This window comes from Dermacentor silvarum, chromosome 9, assembly GCF_013339745.2.
Source record: "Dermacentor silvarum isolate Dsil-2018 chromosome 9, BIME_Dsil_1.4, whole genome shotgun sequence".
NCBI classification, from domain to species: domain Eukaryota; kingdom Metazoa; phylum Arthropoda; class Arachnida; order Ixodida; family Ixodidae; genus Dermacentor; species Dermacentor silvarum.
Window position 1 is genome coordinate 140,727,533 of NC_051162.1, and position 13,483 is coordinate 140,741,015.

General features: G+C 44.9%; 1 protein-coding gene across 1 annotated transcript in view; it reads right to left on the reverse strand.

Moving 5' to 3' along the window:
* Positions 1-13,483, reverse strand: part of LOC119463948 (uncharacterized) — a 261,047-nt gene that overhangs the window by 166,366 nt on the left and 81,198 nt on the right.

Consider the following 13,483-nt stretch of genomic DNA (forward strand, 5'->3'; position numbering starts at 1 on the left):
CTCTTTTTAGAAACGTAAAATATTGTAGTTGTTCGTGGGTCATCCTAAATGTTGTTACGGGGAGGAAAGAAGGCAATGTCGACGAGGGAGAAGACGACGAAGTGGCAACAGCCTCTCTGGATTCTCAGCTGCTGTTCATGTGTCTCGTGTAAATACATCGTGTAAATAGTTTTATAACCGTGACAATATGCTTACGCAGCGCCAAACGAAACGTAGACAGAAACAAGAAACAAAATGTTAGCCTGCATATAAGTTCCAGTAGTCCAGTAATGTAGGAGTAATGTTATCATAAGGACCAGCGCCTGTATAAGGAATCTAAAGACCAAGCAAAATAAAAAGAAATCCCTCTGTGCTTCCAACGGCAGGACACGTGTATCAGCAGTATTTCCGTTCTATTGAAGCTATCGAGAAGCGAGCTACGCACGTGTTGGCTAGCATTAGTGCTAATTTACAGGTCAAGACGCGTAGCTCATACAAGAGGACAGGATGGACAGCCCACCTGTCCTCGTCCATCTGCCGTATTAGCACTAATACGTGTTCATTAGACCGCATCTGTCCAGTATCAATTCCTCCTGCTAGCGACTGACTTCGGCGTTACGAACATTCTCGGAAGAATAGCGCCATAGGAGTGGCGAGAACCTGCAAGAATTTGATAAACGTTCTTGAAAACCTTATCATAATATGGTCAGAAAAATTTTAGTGAGAGTGAAGAATGAATATAGATAATAGAATAGAATTGGAAGACCCGCCATCATCAAATTTTACGAGAGCGATACTGTAACAGTCACAAAGACCGAACTAAGACATTTATAAACAACTTTGGCACAGCGATTTCGGACTGCACTGGCATAAATTTATTATTTTAGAATAGAAGGTAATCTTCGAATATGTAGCGGCAATTATGTCGAAATACGTACGTGAGATACCGAAAACACAGGGAGAGCAAATCGCTGGTAAATTTTGGCCTTAAGCGGCATATTTCTCTAAAAAACGACTGCAACACCACATGTGATAAGCTACTTATACTCATGGTAGTTTTAAACAATAGCTCAACAATAAAATCATAATATTTGCGAATTTTCATTCATGAACAAGCTAGAACTAAAAAAAACAACATTGGTGATAAATCAATGTAAATAGGGACATAATTTTTCCCCTTGAATTTACCCTGTCCGCACCACGTTGTCACTGGCCTTTCTGTTAATGAAATCGTGAAAGTGAGCTGGCAAGACAAAAAGTACCGTTATCAGTTTTTATTTTATTATTTCATGTTGCGGAGGGGAGGGGAAAGTGACGCGTTGAAGTGACGTGCAAGTGACGCGGTGACGTGACTAGAACAGCGCGTAATATTAACAGTGCATTCTGTAAAAACCATCTCTATACAAACAACCAGTTCGGAGCTGGTGAACAAATTAAGGGGCGTGAGAGTGCGTGCATGTGTAAGTAGGCGGCGGTTTACGCTCGGACGTTATTTGTGTACAGATCGCTCTTGGTGCTGGTTGCCCGTGTCCTCGTCAGGTGTCGCATGTTGTCTCCTTAACTCTCCGAACCATGTAAATTATGTGTAATATAGTATCGTCAAGCCCATGGCAACGAAAATGAACCGTGGCTCTTTCAGAGCCGCACTGTGGTTGTGAAGGAAATGAAGGCGTGGTAGGGAGAGGTAAAGGTTGTTGTGAAAATGTCTTTAATTACAGGTATCGCCTCGAGGTCTATGAAAGAACCCGGAAAAGCGTCACACATCTCAATACAGTGAGTGCAAACTGATTTCCTGACCTCGTGTGGGCAGCGGATTGCGCGGAGCAATCAGACGACAAAATTTGCACTAATGGGGCTTGGGGAGCATAACGTCGTACATAGTCAACTGGCAATCGTTCGAAGATGACATTCGTTCCGGGGGAGACTTTAGTAAGCTCGCGATTATAGCGTCCAGAAATCCCAGACTGATCGTGTTCGAATGTGTTTCGTCGCAACTTTCCAGTACCCGAAAACGCTGCGCCAGCTTGGGCACGCAGACATCCAGCGCATCGTACATACGGGACTTGATCGCTTCGTGCGCGAATCACGAGAGGCTAAGTGCACGCTGGCACGCACGGTTGTTCCTACCTCAGCCGCGTGTAATTGGCAGGTGCGCCGCTCCCCCATTTCCTCCATGTTGCAGCGCGGATCCAAACGCGTCGTTGAGGACCTGGAAGGCCCGCGGGGCCCCACGAAGCACGTCGCGACGCCGTCCATAAAGCCGGATTAGGAGCAGCCGAATATTCCCGGTCTGCTTGCGCCGTGTGCGGCTTGAATCTGCGAGTCCCGGTGCCGTAATCCCCTTTTGTATGTGCGTGCATGAAGCAGCGACATAACGGCGCTCGCTGTGGGACATAAACGTTGGGCTCACGACTCATACATGTTTCGGGGGAGCTGGGACTCGGTTCGTTGGCCTGAGTTGCTTCGGAACCGGAGTTACGCGGGTTTTTTCCTGGAACAAATCCGCGAAGTTTTAAAGTCGAGGCATTAGAACGACGAAGTTCTAGAACCGAGTGCGTCCCTCTCCGGACTTGAAACCGTGCGGGATTGCCAAACGCAAGTGCCGTGAACAAACAAGATTTCGTCGAAGCTGGTCGTGTTTTCTTTGTCGGCAGTAGACGGTGCATTTTGCGAATTTCTTGCGTGAACACAGAACCTCCCTCCCAACTCGAGCCTCCAAAAGTCGATATTGCGCGGAAATTTCCTGAAACAGCATACGCTTGTTATTTCTTTGGATGGTTTGTTTATTGGTGTATTCGTTTGTTTCTACATTTGTTTTCTTGTTCACTGGCTCGCTTGTTTGTTTGTTTGTTTGTTTTGGTAGAAGGATTTGTTGTCGGGTTTTTAGAGCTGCTTTTGATACTACACCACACCACCACAGCCGGTTCAAAGTACCCAGAAAAATCATGCTATTTGTGTAATCTGTCAGCGACAATGCTGTGCCTTACGTTTCTGTATCTGGAGACAGCGATTCGAGCAGTACTCCGTGGTCCTGCTTCAACAATGAAGACCATCTTCGTTCTTCTAATCGAACTATCATCGGGATTACTTCGAACGCGCTTTCAGTGTTCGACGCCTTTCTTCTTTTCTTTCCCCTGTGCTTCAGGTAGGTATGAGTTCTCCCCTTCGTGAAATATTTGTATCGAATCCGCATTACAGGGTAGATTGTATTTTGTATTTCTCCGTTCTTCTTTCACTAGGAAATATTGATGATGATTTGTGACGATCATAATGACATTAATAAGAGCAACGACAAGATGCATTGAAAGGACATGTTAGTATTACGCTGGACATTACAAGAGGTTATATATGGCACATCAAATTTGAGCATAGTACCAAAAACTGGACACGTTAAGGAATATGACTTGATTGGGAGATTCACATGCACTTATGCGTTTTACACTTGACTCAGTCGTTGCAATTATAGGTTGTGGAGCAATATAGAAAGTGAAAAGGTATTTTCAGATGAAAAGAGAGGCACAAATACAGAGGTAATTGAATTATACAGCAAGTTTGGCCAAAATTTTAAGTGTGTGGGCTAACAGCTAGAAGCAGAATGAACTACAAATTTACTGCGGTTCCTGCTAAAATATTCCAATGATTGATAAAATAATATTTTAGGCACGTAACTAATAGGAGGGCAATAAATATTTTGCGCAGAAATTAAGCGTTGATATATGGGAGAGCACCAGTGCGAGCCGACGTGCACATTGAACATTCCTTTACGGAATCGGGAATGTTTAATTAAGTGCATTAATCAGGGCGACGTTCACGCAACGGTGGCGTCGGCGTCGACGACTGTATTGCGACTGCCCGGTAGGGATCACGTGGGCCGCGTGTGTCTTGGACATGAAACAGTGTCCTGACAGCGCTGTAGTTAATGGTGGCCTGATCCTTTTCGGTGGGGGAGCCTTACGGTCTCACTGGCCTTTGATTAATGATTCCGCCGGGTAGCTTAGGTTGGCCAACAAGTATAGTTTTCTTGTTTACTATATTTTCGGGTCACTTGTGACGAATGGCAGACGGAGCCTTCGGTGTTGCATGACTTTTATTCTGTTCCGGGAAAGCTGGTCTTAAATTTAGGCATGTTTTATATTATTCACACATGTATGCTGCAAGACCGGTGTTTGGCATGGATTCGAAGAATTCTTTTTAGTATGCGGTGTCATTTACGTAGTGATCATACCTATAGATGCCATCCTGTAGTGATTTGCAAAAGGATATGGCAACCTTTCGTCTCTAAGACTGAGCCATTCAGTAATAAGCAGCCAACACCTTTTTTCATTGAAACATACTTTCCTTTTCAAAATCAAATTTTTTTCCTCGCAAAACCTTGTTATATCGAATGTGAAGGTCAAGCCGAAATTATTTCGTTATATTATTCAATTCGCTGTATTCATTATTGACATTTACTTAATATATGCCGAATAGGGCGCACAACTTAACACATGCAGAATAGCAAAAAAGAAGGTTTTCAGGCCAACAGAACTGCTACATAGCTACGCATGCGATGCAATTTTAGAAAAAGAATAAAAGTATATTCGGCGCGTGAAACACAAATGTCCTTAGCACCTGACGCGACTGCCTTAACCATAGGTGCCTTCTGTTCCGATGTGATGGTATCTTGTGTCAGCTTTCCACTTGGCTCGACCCATCATCTGCATTAACTAAAACATACTAGGATCCAAACATTCCGAGCCAATCACACATTGACGTATAACTCGAAATACAATCTTGGCGATACTACGCTATCCACAATGGTGCCTCAGCGCCTACATAGGGTGTTATATTTTTAGCTGCAGCAAACTTTTAAAAATTGCGTGTGGCAATTAGCATAATTCTAACCCTTGGGCTAAATTACTCGATGAGGCAGCCATTACTTCTACGAGAAATCAAAATGTTTAATTGTATAAAACGTAGTTACACTAATTGCCTTGCCAATTATTTGTTATTTCAATCTGCAAGTGGTAGTCAGTAAGTTTGCAACGCATATCCACTAGCAACGAATTCGGGAGGACGGCACGGTTTTGAAATATGGGGCGTCAAACTTGTGGTAAACCTGCCCTGTTGCTCCCGTTACATTTTACATAAAAAGCTGATTTATGCATTGAAGCTTAAAAATAACTAGAACGCCAATGCATTTCGTCGGACACGCTAAAAATTATTACTCGAAACTGGTGCAGTCCTGAGAATTGATTGCAAGTGAATACGCCTTGCGAACTCACCGGCTGCTATCCGTAAATTTAAATATGCGTCGTAAAGTATTTAATTTAAAAGTTAATTACTGGATGTTGATTATTCAATCGTGCATTTTGATATCTCGTCGCGGTAAAGGCCGCCTCATCGAGTTATTTAGCTCAAGCGTTAGTATTGGGCTATCTGCCACAAGCAATTTAAAACAAAATGGTGCAGCTAAACGGAAAGCACCTGGTATATGGCGTTGCACAGCACAGCATGAGGTCACAAGTTCGATACCCTGCCGGCACTGCGATAGAGGCAGAATGGGAAAAAAACTGCTCGTGTGCCTTGCTTGCGGCGCATGTTACGGAAAGTCTGGTGGTCTAAAGTAACCCTAGGCCCTCACAATACGCTTTGCAATTTAGGGACGGTAAACTAAACAAGCCTAATATAAAAAATTAATTCTTAGGTTTTACATGCCAAAACCACGATGTGATCATGAGGTATGCCGCAGTGGGGCACTCCGGAATAATTTTGACCACCAGGGGATCTTTGCGGTTTTCGCATTTCGCCCCCGTCAAAATGCATTCGGGATTCGATCCCGTGACCTCGTGCTTAGCAGCGCTAAACCCTAGCCGCTAAGCGACCGTGGTGGGTAATTTCATAAAACACTAATGCGTTAAGCTTTACGCCCACAGATGGTCGAAACCGCGAGCACTCTACACGCCGCGCCAACGGGCTGACATGAATAGACGCCTGATTAAATTGATTAAATAGTAGCGAGCCGGTCAACCGTGTGCTTGCGCAGACGGTCTGGGGGAGGAGGGGAGGGCACGCAATTTTCTGCACAATAGATTTCATGGCCCTCTCTCGGTGCGAAACGCACGACATTCAGGCCTTTTGTGGCCCGGAAAGGTAATACCGGACGTGCTTTCGAGCGCGTAATGGACGCCCGTTTAACCGATGTGGAGGAACACATTTTTGACCGCTTATGTTGCGGCAGGGTTACACGGGGCAGAGGTGAGGCGGCGGTGATTAATGGTTGAGTTGCGAACGAGCTAAACGGTCATTACCTCGCATCCCCTCACGAATGGTGCTGAAACGTGTTGAGTTATTGGCGAGGGTGTAAGGAATCGAGAAGGCTATAAAGACGCACAAAAGCGAACGTACTAGAAAAGCTCGGCAATGTTTGTATGCCTCTTCTACGTGACTGTCAGTACGTATACTAGGATGTCTCGTTTTGGAATGTTTGGTTCTGCTACTTCTATATACAACGGGTGCTTCAGCGAGCACTTTCAAACATATTTAAAGGTTGCCTGTGGCAGATAGCACAATTCTAGTTCATGAGCTGGTCTATACTCGAAGAGGCGGACATTACTGGCACAAAAAAAGTGAAATGCATAATCGAATAATTAACAAAAATTCACTACTTAAGTTTCTAACTAATTACCTTTTGGCCCATATTTCAACTTCCAAATTCTAGCCGTGGAGTTGGCAAGGCGGATCCACTTGGAACGAATTCTCAGGATGACGCCAGTTTCGAGATATGAATTCCCGAACTTTGCGGAGAATTGTATTGGCGTTCCAGTTACTTTGGTGCTTCAAAGCATAAAACGAAGTTCTGTGAGGCCGGACCACCGGCCGTAACGTCAGTAAAACAATAGTATTTTTGTTGTTGTTAAATGTGTGAGCATTTCTTTCATAACATATATATATATACAGGGCGTCCCAGCTATCACGCAGTACGATTTAAAAAAGAGGAACGGAGTTATGCGAGGCAAACCTAGTGCGTATTGTTTCCAGTACAGTGGAGTACAGCCTGTAATCTTTTCGTTCCTGAGATTTAATTAGGCAATTGTAATTAATTATCTAACTCGAGAAGTACTGTCCTAATTATCAAAGTGTCAATGAGAAAATTGTAGAGCAACGTGAAAAACTCCCGATACAGCTTTCTGTTGCTCAATACGTGCTACATAAATGTGTTTTTCCGAGCGTGAAAGAAGCCCGCGAATACACGCAGAATTGCCGTGCGACATGCCGCTCGAGTCACATTGCGTGACTGAGCGTCGCATACTGAGCGTCGCATACTGCCAATGTAAAGGTCTTCAAGGACCCAGTCAAGCTGAGTATGGAGCGGCTGTTAGCCATGAAGATCCTCCAAAATTTCCGGGTAAATAAAAATTGATTGATTGATTGATTGGTATAATCGAACAGAACGTTCAGTGGGTCTGGTGCGTATTGACCGCAAGAAGTGGTCGCACGCACGCAAAAGCAACATTTGCTTCCAACTAAGTAAAAGTCGTATACGTTTCTTTCTTTTTTTCATGTTTGGCGCCTTTTCGCTGCATTAAATATGCCCGCATTGAAAAGCCGCTAAATGTCTTGCTTAAGCCTAACTGCCTCCAGCGGGAACGGCCGATAATGCCGGCCTGGCGTTTCCGCTTTGCCCGTGGCTCGATTCCCAGGCTCCTTCCTATAGGAAGCTTCACATTGTCGCCGCCACTCTCCAGTAAGTAAGTGCCTGTTCCGTTTGCCGGGAAAGCTTTCCGGCGGAACGCGGGCACGCTCCCATATAGACGTGACGGGCGGTTCGAGGTCAAGGACGCGTTGGGAGCGACACGCTCTGTTTGCGGCCCGATGGACGCGTCTTTTGTAGCGCTTGCCATGGCAACCGTCACGGCGAACAGGCCATAAGGACCAGTGCTACGAACACTGAGTCGTAAAAAGCAGATATAGAGAGAAGGAAAGAGAGGGTGTGAGAAGTCTCACAATGACATGCTCCTGAGGAGCAAACTCCGTTAACGTTGTCACTGTCTTGGAAAGACTACGGATGTGCGATGGCTTCTGCGTACCTAAACGAACGGGTAGTAGCAGGGAACTTACAGCAAACTGCCTTGGTTAGAGAAAGCAGCTCTGGTTACTCAAGCTTATTCTCAGAGGACCGGTTCTCTAACGCTCATACGCCAGGCAGTGTTTGACACATTCGTATGTGACACGTCATTGGCGCACAAATCTAAAGTGGGAATGAAGCCGGCAAGTTGGCAACCGGCGTGAATGTCACTTTTAGTTACTAGGCAAGGGTCGCTTATTCGTGAAAAAAAAAATACATTTTTTATATCCCGTACCAAATTGCTGATCTAAGGTGCGTACAGCCGGTGCTAGAGTCATCGGCCTGTCCTTTCACTGTGTCCAACTTACCCACAAAGTTTGTAGATGGCACTGATGGGAGCGTTTCGTTCAAGGTGACGACAAGACGAGCTTTATTTCTCGTGGAAAATATACATCAAGTGGATAAGCTCCTAACACTTTCGATCTATGTGTCATCATCGTCACTGGTACTTTTTGATGCGAAAGCCTTAGATGGCTCATCGGTCTAAAAGTTTTTCGTCCGGCGTTATGGCCCCAAAATTGATGGTGCCACCACTGATGGTCGAAACGACGACCTTTGGTAGGAAGTCAAACCAACGACCTCCGGGGTAATATGAGGCACAGTTATTTAGATAGAGTCGATTCAGGCACTCCATCCCACGACCTCTTGTGGGAGTCCTTTGGTGTGAGTCGAACCCATGACTTTTGTTGTTAATTCAGGCACATTTAACTAAGATACAGTTCATTAGGGCACTAGAGCCCACAACCTTGGTGGGAGAAACAAGTAATAGGCAGTAACAACGCATTGGAATGAGCATACCAAGTAATTTCATCAATGTCGCATTCATTCTCTTTATTGCGATAGCAATAATATCGACACTCCAGGCGCATTTCTGCCGTCACCATCGCCGTCGCCGTTATGTTCCGTATAAATTCCAAGCGCTATCACACCGTCGCCGCGCGCCGTATGCTGTATGTGTGAGTGAAAGCGTGCTAGGGCGAGCGGACGATGGTGGCTCAATCTCGCGCGCGCTAGGTGGCAAAGCGGGGAGCAAGCGCGTCGTCTTCCGTCGGGCGCAAAGTACTGGGGTGAGGGGTGGTTGGAGGGGGTGGGGGGCGTTCTACTCCAGCGGCGTCTGCGTATGGAGCAGCCGTGCGGACCCTATCTTGCAAGCGATTTGCGATGGGGACAGAGTGCGCCGATGGCTGATAGCTTCGTGTGCGCTGTGTTCTCGCCGCTTAGTTCGCGTTGAAGCGAGAGGCAACACAAAGGTCAATTCGGTCGCTTCTGCTGCCGCGCTTTCTCACTATGGGGAGAAACTGTGACCTTTCTCTAAGTTTAATGGTGTTTATGAACTTGCCAATATCTGGACAACGAGATACGGCTTAGAGGATAGCTCTAAAGTAGTTTGAACGTCGTCTGGTTCTTTTATTGTGCAGTCGAATCTACGTTCTCAGGATTTTGCATTATTACCCAGAAGGAACGCAGCGCTCCCGGGGCTCGGAATCAATCCCGCAACTTCGAGTTGAACAGCCAAACGTTGCAGCCTCAGAGCCACGGCGTTAGGTCATCGTCATGAACACATTAAACCTCATCACTCGACAAAAGGAGAAGAGAAAGATCATTCGTTATTTCCAGTAACAATTTACGAAGTTCAGAATCTCGGAGTCACACGCATCGTGCATCGCTAAAGTTCAGAATGCCTTATTTATTTCGGTCACGTGTTCTTTTTTTAATGCACAAGAAAATGTCATCTTAGGGGCGTTGTTGCTCTCCGTCATTATCGGCGTTCTATCATTACATCGCACGTTATAAAGCGGTGCTTGTTAGGGTGAGAAAGGAACGGGGGGGGGGAAGGAGAGGAGGTTTACTGGAAGAGATTCTGGTTTGCTACCCTGCACTGGGGAAGGGTAAGGGAAAATTAATGATGGAAAGAATAAACGATGGAGGGGAGATAAAGCAAACTGGCACGAAAAAAATACAGGAGGTGGGGAACGTCCGTGAGAACTATAGTGTCTCTAATTGAGGCCACACGAATGCAACACCTTCACGGGTGCATTGACCGAATTGTGGTGGGAAGATTGTATAAGCCGGCGTTCCATGACTGTCTGCAGCGAAAACGGCCGGTCGTCAAGACGGGCCAGCGCGATTGCGAATGATTGACTGCCTGTGTGCGCTGTATCTGGATTAAAAGCACTAATGGATCATTAGGAACACATAAGCAGTTTGTTCGCATAAACAGGACTCACCAGAGAGTGCCAACAGTCGCGAAACAGCCGATGAAGATTGGAAATATACAATAACTACTCGAAATATGTTTGGATTTTCGGTTAGACCCTATTCGATCCGAATACCGAACCGAATGGAAGGCTTCTTCAATGCATTATAAAAAAAAACAAGTCAGATATTTGAATACCCCTACAAACTAAGACCTAACGTAATGCCTTCCCCCAAAATGCACTTCCCTGCATTATTAGGCGTTGTTCGGATGAGTGAGTGGGTGAATGTGTATGTGCACGGCAGCCGTGAGGACATGATGGAGCCTCTGCCTCCTATGTAGCAGGTACTGCCTTAGCTTCCGTGATTAATTGCCAGTCTTGGTAGGGTTTGAATCCTGAGTACTCAGGACGCCGGAGAAGAAGCAAACGAAATTAAATGCAAACGTATCTCAAGCCTTGACGGTAGAGGTGAATGACCGCCTAAGTCGCTGTCTTAGGAGACGGAGAGATTAGGCGCAAATTGCCGACTACGCGTCTGCTCTAATCTTCGCGGCGGCACGAAGACGAAGTGAACTCATGTAAGGCGTCGATGCGTTAATAATTGACACTTTATCTCCGTCAGAGGCGTCCTGCTCGGCCTTTAGTTGTGGATGGAAGGTGCAGTATGTGCACGTTCGGCGAGTGGGCTTAAGGACGAACGGTGACAGGCGCCCGTGATTTTCACTGATGACACTAACGTTTTCCTTACAGCGAATTCGTTCCTGCAGAAGGCTTCGCAGTTCACCTTCCATGCGCTGTGGAAAGCGGGTATATTAAGTATAGGGTTGCGCGAATGTTTGAAGGTTCTGATTAGTCAGTCGAAAATTACCCAATTTCATTAGCCCTTCGAATCGAGCAGTCACTACTCGCAAGTACTAATAGTTTTCGAAAAGTTTTCAAATATTTCAAATCACCACTTCTGCACGAAAAAAAAAGCATCAAACTTGATCAAGAAAAATGGCGTTAAATTCTATGCCGATAGTCCTAGCAGGAAAACAGACAAATGAAAAAGAACCGGGAAATCTCATAGTGGAAATGTATACATTGCTCAAAGCGCCATATTTTCCTGGCTAAACCTTTGTCATTCGCCCCCACTTATGAATCTTGAGTATGTAAATAAATTAAATATTCGTCCCTAACGCTACATTTGTGTTCTTTTATAAGGAACGCTTCCCAACCTGTACTTTTGGGGTAGAAACTTGCTAGAGCAGTGTGCACAGTGAGATGTAGGGAGAGTTTTATATTGATGGTAAACACGCGTTTTCGTTATTCGAAACGTAATCAGTATTCGATTCGTAGTTGATTTGGTACGAAATTACTATTCGCACATAGTTGCAGGTGTCTCTTGTTCGAAATGTACTTCTGATTTGCTTGCTGACTGAAGTGTGCTTCAGTATATCTGTTCCGGCATCAGGGTGCAAGTCAGGAGGCGTTATGGTCCTACACTTCACAAGCAATGAACAGTCTCTTGCGTTAGTTTTCTGTTATGTCTTGCATTAGAAACAAAAACGTCACAGAATTTTTTTATTAGTTGAGGAAGTTTTCCGCTACGCAAGGTACATTTAAATTGCACCGGGAACCCACTCTTTGTCAATCAGTAAGAATCGTGGCACTGCAGGAGGCATGAAAAAAAAGCATTGGCATTGATTTCACAGAAGGAAACGCTAAACAACGTCCCCAATAAACACAGTATGAGCGATTTCAGCTAATCATTATCATGATCATCAGCCTACATTTGTGTCCACTGCAGGACGAAGGACCTCTCCCAGCGATCTCCAATTACCCCTGTCTTGCGCTATCTGATTCCAACTTGCGCCTGCAAATTTCCGAACTTCATCACCCCACCTAGTTATAGACGTCATCGACTGCGCTTCCCTTCTCTTGGTATCCATTCTGTAACTCCAATAGTACACCGGTTATCCATCCTACGCATTACATGGCCAGCCCAGCTCCATTTTTTTTCTCTTAATGTCAATTAGAATATCGCCTATCCCCCTTTGTTCTCTGATCCACATCGTTTTCTTCCTGTCTCTCAACATTAGGCCTAACATTTTTCGTTCCATCGCTCTTTGTGCCGTCCTTAACTTGTTCCCGAGCTTCTTTGTTAATCTCCAAGTTTCTGCCCCATATGTTAGCACCTGTAGAATGCAATGATTGTACACTTTTCTTTTCAACGACAGCGGTAAGCTCCCAGTCAGGCTTTGTCAATATCTGGCGTATGCACTCCAACCCAATTTTATTCTTCTGTTAATTTCCTTCTCAGGATCAGGGTCCCCTGTGAGTAATTGATCTCGATAAACGTACTCATTTACAGACTTTAGAGGCTGATTGGCGATCCTGAATTCTTGTTTCCTTGCCAGGATATTGAACATTATCTTTGTCTTCTGCATATTCTTCCCTCATATATGCCACCACTGACGGTAACATTATTAGAGAGGAGTTCTAAAGGAAGTTGTAAGTAAAATTAGCCAGGAAGATGTTGCCCTGCCAGATAGAACGTTACATTTAATTCGAATAAATCAAATACTTGTTCAACGTCATGACGAGCATTTTATCGTAAGCTACACATCATATAATCACTCGCATATAATCGTCGCATATAATCGCATATGAATCCCCTAAAATCCGCATTCCCACCTGATTGCGATAATCTGGCCACGGGCACTGGGAAAGCGATGCTATGCCGAAAGTGTGCAGGCAAAATACGACCGAATCTGATTCCGCCACATCCCTCTTGCCATTTTTATGCTCCCGGTATTACTAATGCTTTCTTCGTGTTTCGTTATATAACCACGATTTTCTTGCCATCCAGTGCACTTGTGCTACATTGTTCCGTATTGGTATTATTCCGAGCGAATGTCCTCAGCCACCTGGACAACGAAAATAAAAAAAAGTTATCTAAGTTGTAAAATGAAAAATTGATGCCTTTGATCGAATTCTGTCGGGTTTGTCTCTCTTTTTTTTACTTGTCTTGCTTCACTCTTGCTGTCGTGGTCCTATTGCTTTGCTTTTTCTATTATCCAACTAAACTTCAAATGTTTCACATAGCAGAACGTTCACGAACGTTTTCAATATAGCCTGTGTTTGAGATTGAACGCTAGCGTTTTAGGAATCTCTTATAGCTATACTAAAGAAAGGATTTGCTTTAAAGACAGAGCCG